General features: G+C 39.3%; 1 long non-coding RNA gene across 1 annotated transcript; it reads left to right on the top strand.

Moving 5' to 3' along the window:
* Positions 1-696: 696 nt before the first annotated feature.
* Positions 697-937, top strand: LOC124461901. Its single transcript, XR_006955303.1, has 2 exons — positions 697-798; positions 855-937. It is a non-coding gene; the product is annotated as an uncharacterized LOC124461901 (long non-coding RNA).
* Positions 938-7399: the final 6462 nt, after the last annotated feature.

Below are 7399 nucleotides of genomic sequence, written 5' to 3' on the forward strand. Positions count from 1 at the left end.
GCATTTAAAGATGAGTTGGAACGCAAAATTAACCTTAACCCTCTAGGACGTAAGAATGCCTCAAGGCACGTATTTTATTTTTATTTTTAAAAAAATAACTAAGAGCTTTTACTTAATTTAAAAATTGTTGAACTTTTAAAAATAACTACCAAAAAGCACTGCCAATGTTGTAAAGCGCTCGGAAACTTTTATCGATGCTTTTGATAAACATATTATCGAATCATGTGTTACTTCGCGCCAAAAATTTCAGCTTCTGCACATTGTCTTTTGCTGTGTTGATAAAAGTGAATTTATACAACCAATTGAACTCAATATTTTTTTTTGTGAAAGGTAAGTTAATGTGCTATTTAAATAAAGTTTAATATGTGCGAATATGTTAAAGTTCTGCTTTGTAGCATCGTAAAAGTGATAACTGCCTTGAGGTAATTTGTGTGTGATTTTTATTTATTGTTGAATTTTTTTAATAGAGATTGAATAATGGCTTTGAGAGCTCGCTATAAATGGTCTGATTTGACGGATGAACAACTGCTGGAGTTGTTCGAATCAGTCCCGTCGGATGTGGACATGTCGAGTATTTCGAGTGACGACGAGGATGAAGACGTGGCAGAGGCACTTAACACTGCATTAGTAGATGTCTCTACTGTATCCTTAATGTGCAGTAATATTGAAAACAATGAAATACTGTGCAGAGCCATGAGCCTTCCCGAAAAACTCGTAAGAGGCCTCGATCACCATTGCCAGTTATTGAAGGAGCAACACCTGTATCTTTACCGTCTTCTGGTGGTTTTAATGGGCTTGGTAAGCAAATCATTACTTTGATTTGTAATACAACTCATTAATTTATTTATGAATAGGTATCGAATCAATTATAAAGGAACCTAGTAAAGTTATGTGGCGACAGCAATCTATGCAATTGCACATAAACAATGTTGCTTTTCAAGGCGACTCTTCGTTGCCATCCAAAATAACTGATCTGAAAACTCCGTTTCAACTATTTTGTTATTTTTTAAACTCGGACATTATAAGTATAATCGTCAAGGAAACAATGCGCGCAGCCTTAAAGGACAATATTGCCAACAAGTTTAAGATAACAAAGGAAGATATTCATCACTATATAGGAATTTTAATTTACATGTCTATATATCGCTACCCTAATTTGAAAAGTTACTGGGGGCAAAATGCATTTGCACCCATACAAACCTGTATAACCCGTAGCAAATTTGAAGCAATTAAGAAATACTTCTCATTGTGTGACGAGAGTAAGCGAATCAAAAAGGGTGAGCCTGGCTACGATCCACTATTTCGCACGCGAAGAGTTATTGACATTTTGAATGAAAGATTTGACTCCGTGCCTAAGCAAGCTCGATTATGCGTTGACGAACAAATGTGCAGCACAAAAATGAAGCACCATTTGCGGCAATACATGCCCAATAAACCACACAAGTGGTGTATTAAATTATTTGTCCTATGTGATTCTTTTGGATATGCCTACCGATTTGAAGTATATAGCGGCGCAGGTGATAATGCGAAATTACCTGGTTACCCTGATATCGGTGCGTCAGCCAACATAGTTGTACGCTTGACGAAAACTGTTGAAAGTTTCAAACATCATATAATATATTTTGACAATTTTTACTCATCGCTGCCTTTGATGGTATACCTTCGGGCAAAAGGGATTTATAGTTTGGGAACGGTTCGGGTAAATCGGATACCAAACTGCAAGCTCCCAAACGATAGTGCCATCAAGGAAAAGCCAAGAGGTTTTTCAGTTGAGTACATGGGTTCCTCATATGGAGTGGATGGTAGTAACGTACTGTGGAAAGACAACAAGGCGGTTCGCTTATTATCGACCTATGTGGGCGTTAAGCCGTTTATAAGTTCAAATACTCAAGGAGGAACACCAAAGGCAGCTCGTTACGACAGAAAGTCAAAGCACAATGTAGAAATTGACTGCCCACAAGTTATACGGGAATATAACGCTCATATGGGAGGCGTGGATCTGATGGATGGGCTTATGGGACGATACCATATAAGAAGTAAAACTCACGATGCTGCAACCCGAATTTTCTACCATTTAGTAGATATGGCAACAACAAACGCCTACATCCTATATAGACGAATCCAAAAGGAAACCATGAGCAGCGAGAAATTCATTGAACTTCCGGATTTCCGCGAATCTATTGCTGCGGGTCTAGTGGGCTACCAGTCAAAAAACTTGCCAGGTCGTCCACTCATGAAGAACAATTTACCTTCACCATCTTCATCTTTGTCTGCGCGATCAAGTCGGTCGCCATCACAGACTTTGCTGTCGCCAATTTCTCGGCATCCATTGCAGTCACAACTCAAACAAGGCCAAAAATCAAATCACCCAATAAAGGACTTGAGGTTTGACCATTTCAATCATTTTCCAGAGTGGTTGGATCGCATTACGGGAAAAAGAAGTTGCAAGCACTGCAAAACTTCCCAAACGCAGTGCATTTGCACAAAATGCAACCTGCATTTATGCTGCTCGGCCAACAAAAATTGTTTTGCTGAGTATCATAGCAACAAAAAAATTATTTAATCAAATAAAATAAAACAAAAATTAAAAAAAAAATTCAATTTATTTGGAAACTACTTTTTTACCCTCAAAGCCCCAAGCATGCCTTGAGGCACTTATTTATGTTTTCTCACCTTCCAGGTAAACGAAAGCTTCTATATTTTTTCTGAGTTCATATTTAAGCTCAGCAGCCCCTATTTACTTAAAAAAAAATTATTCGAATTAACTTCTGCTTTTACTTTAGAAAGTAGTCTTAGAGGGTTAACATTGACATCAACAGCCCAGATGACATAGAAGATGCAGTCTCTCTCAATGTTCATGAGAAACATAAAATGCGCTGCTTCCAATGCTACACCACCCAATCCATGCCCACCAAGACAACGAAACGCTTCTCTCCCGGCAAGTGCTGATGCGCTCTTACGCCTGAAAAGACGAGTAAGAAAGGAATATGCGAGAACCGGTGATGATAGCTTCCATCAGATCTACACAAGATTGTCAAACCGTTTGCGAAAGGTTCTCGCGAAAATCAAACAGAGAAATATAGATGACATCTTAGAAGCTGCTGGGCCAGATGCATCCTTTAACTATACTCTTTGGAAGCTTACGAGCCGCTTTAAGCGAGTTGTTATCCCGAAAATTCCAATCAAAGATCCAGCAGGAGGATGGTGTTACTCCAGTCAGCAGAAAGCTGAAGTATTTGCAGACAGTCTAGAGGAAAGATTTAAGCCTTTTAACTTTACATCTGCAGAGACGCGAGCGGCTGTAGAGAAGAGTCAAGAAATCCCGTTTCAGATGTCTTTACCAGCAAATCCAGTGACGCTGCAAGAGGTCGAGCAACAAATTAAGAATCTCAAGGTCAAGAAGTCCCTTGGAGAGGATAAACTTGACAACAAGACCCTGAAGCTTTTACCAAAAAGAGCTCTACTGTTTATAGTCTTGCTATTAAACAGTATCTTAAGGATTGGTCACTTCCCAAACTGTTGGAAGACTGCTCTAATCACCATGATCCCAAAGCCGGAAAAGCCGCACTCTGAAGTCAATGGATACAGACCAATTAGTCTGCTCTCAGCGTTGGGCAAAATGACAGAAAGGGTGATCCTCAACCGAATTATGAATTTAAAGCCTGTAACTGAAACCATTCCAAAGTGGCAGTTTGGATTTAGGCAAGGTCACGGAACCCCTGAACAGCTTCATCGTGTCGTAAATTTCGCCCTGGATGCTATGGAGCACAAAATGTACACAGTTGCCATTTTTATGGATATTCAGCAAGCTTTTGATAGGGTGTGGCATGATGGCCTCCTATCTAAAGTGAAATCTATATTAACGCCGCAGCTTTTCCAACTAGTTCGCAGTTTCCTAGAAGGTAGAAATTTCAGAGTTGTTGTTGATGAAGTCAAATCCTCAAAGCGCCCTATATGTGCAGGCGTACCGCAAGGCAGCGTTCTTGGCCCTACGCTATATATGTTATACACAGCTTATATGCCCACCAGTACAGAAATAACCAGGTTGGGCGAGAATAATGTGCTGATAGCTACGTATGCAGACGACACTGCAGTGCTGACCAGAAGCCCAAGCCCAGAAGCCCATCACCTGTGCCACTGAAGCTCTACAACAATATGTGTCCAGTTTTGAAGACTGGGCTTCAAAATGGAACATAGGCGTAAATAGCAGCAAGTGTGCAACCGTTACTTTTACAACGAGACCCTTGTCCTGCGGAGGCATCACAATGATGGGTTCTACAATCCAGCACAAGAGCTCCTATAAATATCTGGGTGTCATTTTGGACAGGAAATTAAAGTTCAAATCCCACATTACCATGGTCAAGCAGTCTATAATGGCGAAAACAAGGAAAATGGCTTGGATGCTCGCACCTACAAATAAATTGTCATTGCACAACAAAGTGACAATCTACAAAGCCATACTAAGCCCCATTTGGAAATACGGAGTACAAATATACGGAATTGCAGCTACATCCAATTTAAAGAAAATAAGTGTGACGCAGTCAAAAATTCTAAGGCGTATTATCCAACGTACCTTGGTATGTACGAAACAAGGATATTGAAAGGGACCTGGGCGTCCATAAGGTGGGTGATGCTATGAAGCAATATGCAGAAAAGTATCTGCAACGCCTCGGTGGTCACTTAAACAGCCTAGCCAGACGTCTCACTGCCAAACCAAGGAAGAGAAGACTGAAGCGATACCACCCAACGGATCTCCCTAATAGGTCCCATGACTAATGAAATAATCTGCCTTGTAAATTTTGTAAAAATGTAATATTGTAAATTTTGAATGTAACGTTGTTCATCGTATGTAAATATCACCTGTGATCTATTGTTTTTTCCCTTTAATGTAAAGCTAGGTTAAGTTGCCACTGAAGGTATCAGCAAACTAGTTTAAACCAAATATACAAATTTTTTAGAAAAAAAAAAAAAAAACCAGAGGGCCGGGGCTAACTTCGACCGCGTCAAAGTTTGTATACCCTTGCAACTTTTTTGGTAACTCTTTCCTTACCTATAGCCATTAAAGTAGAAAAACGTTTTATCTAAAAAGGTAAATGTTTGCGAAAGAACGGCCAACAATCGTAGCAAAGGAAATAACGAAGTTATTAAACAAAGTCACTGTTTTCCACCGATCGTTCCTATGGGAACTATATGATATAGTTACCCGATCCTTATCAAATTTGGCACAGTTATTAACAGATATATTAAACTGACAAATAATTAATTTGAAAGCAATCGCGGCAAAAGTAACGAAGTTATTGACAAAAGTCACTGTTTTCGAAAGATCGTTCCTATGGGCGCTATATGATATAGTCACCCGATCTTGATCAAATTTGGCACAGTCGTTTATATGTGTAATTAACTCACCAATATTAAATTTCATGACAATAGCTCAGAAAATAACCAAGTTATTGAGAAAAGTCACTGTTCGTGACTTTGCCATTTGTATGGGAGCTATATGATATAGTGATCCGATCCGGCTGAATCCGAGATATACAACGCCTGCAGTATATACAAGCCTACATGCAAAATTTCAGCTCTGTAGCTCTTACGGTCTAAGAGGAGTTTGCGTTGATCCAGACGGACAGACGGACGGACGGACGGACATGGCTATTTGAACTCGTCTCGTCATGCTGATCAAGAATATATATACTTTATATAGTCGGAAATGCTTCCTTCTATGCGTTGCACACTTCTGACCAAAATTAATATACCCTTTTTGCAAGGGTATAAAAAAGGCTCCATTTTCATCGATGAGATCGATTCTCTATGCTCACGCCATGGTTCCGAGTCAGAACGTGATGCTTCTCGTCGCGTTATATCCGAATTGCTGGTACAATTGAATGGCGTTGGTGGTAGCGAAGAGCAGGCAAAAGTAGTTATGGTGCTGGCAGCTACCAATTTTCCCTGGGACATTCATGAGGCATTGCTTCGACGCTTAGAGAAACGTATCTACATACCATTGCCGTCTGATGAGGGACGCGAGGCATTGTTGAAAATCAATTTGCGTGAGGTGAAAATCGATGAGTGTCGATTTTACATATATGGCTAATCAATTGAAGGGCTATTCGGGAGTCGATATCACAAATGTATGCCGTGAGGCCAGCATGATGTCGATGCGTACAAAACCCGAACAGATACGCCAATTGGCCACCGAGGAGGTAGATCTGCCAGTGTTTAATAAGGATTTCAATGAGGCCATGAATCGTTGCAACAAGAGATCTTAATCTAAACAAAAACAAACTAATTTTAAAATGCAACCCAATTTTATATATTTATATAAGTAAGCCAATAAATATTAGATTTTAACATTGGTGGCTGGCGACTTGCTGACGGAGCTTCGGCCGTGCTTGTGGCTTCACACTTTTTGGCGGTGCCTCTGGAGTCTCCACTGCAGCAGCTCGTTTCGCCTCGTCTTATTTTGCAGCAGCAGCTCGCTTCTCCTCGTAATAAAGTTTAATTCTACTCAAAGATTTGGAAATATTGATGTTCGCCTTGGTTCAACGACATCTAATTAATGATCAGTACACATGCAAAGTTGCCACTATGCCACTATTTTGTAGAATTTAGATTTTAAGGACCCTATTTTCTTATTGTTCTCAAATAGGGGTTCAAAATAATGGCGTACTGAAACTGAGAGATCATTTCATTTTTCTAATAAGAAATGAAATAGATTTTAAGCTTTTCTTATCCTTGTATGGGAGCTATATGATATAGTGGTCCGATCACAAGCCCCAGACGAAAGTCTAATCAAAAGCAAATTAAAGTGCTTACGAAAAGATTGTAGAATAGGAAATACCAGTTTAAATATAGATGTTAAAATGGTTGAACAGCCATCTCTCTTACGCGATTGTAAAAATGGTTATCGCCATTACATCTGTAATATGAAAATGCAGGAATTCAATAACCTTTTCGCAACCTGCACTGCCAATTTTTCGATGAACAAAAGTATTGCCCACATTGTTCGCGAATACTACAATCAGACGAACAATGTCTGCAATTTGAATATTAAGAGTGTTCGAATTAATAAGTCAAATTGCAAGTTCCCTGTATATGCTTACTGCAATGATACGTCTTGCGTAAAGCTTAGACTTAATGGTAATTTTGAGGGTAATATTGATGTGTATTCCAATAGGTTACAAATTTGTCACACAATAAATTTTCAAAAGACTCACCAATGCAGGGGCATTAATCGCTTTCTTGAGAAGAAAGCACTTATTGTTAGACACCTCACAGCATTTGAGCACAGGGAAAATTTGTTGAAAGTTGCAAGCAATGATAGGATCCTTGTTGGTAATAAAAATTATTAATAATTATTAATAAAAATCTAGCTTACTACCGCAATTTGAAGGGCGAATGC

This window comes from Drosophila willistoni, unplaced genomic scaffold (assembly GCF_018902025.1).
Source record: "Drosophila willistoni isolate 14030-0811.24 unplaced genomic scaffold, UCI_dwil_1.1 Seg720, whole genome shotgun sequence".
Lineage (NCBI taxonomy): Eukaryota > Metazoa > Arthropoda > Insecta > Diptera > Drosophilidae > Drosophila > Drosophila willistoni.